The sequence below is a fragment of the Penaeus monodon genome, chromosome 28 (genome assembly GCF_015228065.2).
Source record: "Penaeus monodon isolate SGIC_2016 chromosome 28, NSTDA_Pmon_1, whole genome shotgun sequence".
Lineage (NCBI taxonomy): Eukaryota > Metazoa > Arthropoda > Malacostraca > Decapoda > Penaeidae > Penaeus > Penaeus monodon.
In genome coordinates, this window is record NC_051413.1 from 26476331 (window position 1) to 26476635 (window position 305).

General features: G+C 34.4%; 1 protein-coding gene across 1 annotated transcript in view; it reads right to left on the reverse strand.

Annotated features, from left to right (window-relative positions):
- LOC119591446 (3-hydroxy-3-methylglutaryl-coenzyme A reductase-like) overlaps positions 1-305 on the reverse strand; it is a gene marked incomplete in the record, with an annotated part of 71751 nt that overhangs the window by 682 nt on the left and 70764 nt on the right. Inside the window, 1 exon segment of the mRNA XM_037940187.1 lies at positions 1-293.

The window sequence follows — 305 nt, forward strand, 5'->3', positions numbered from 1 at the left end:
AACATATAAACCAAACACAGGTATGTCTCTCCAATTTGGTTTGCAGACAGACCATACGAAAAAAGCTACCCAAATATGTTAATAGTGATGTATGCATGAAAACAGCAACAAATGAGGTAACAAAACAACTATCAATGATGATGATACTATTAGATCCTAATCTACCTTTTACATTTCAGGGTACACAGTAAACAGTGTATGTATTTTTCCTACTAATCCTCCGGGTTTTCCTCTACTAACTACACTTTCATTAAATAAATCCGAATCTTCTGGATTCAGCGTCTGTAAAAATATTCAGCACCCAT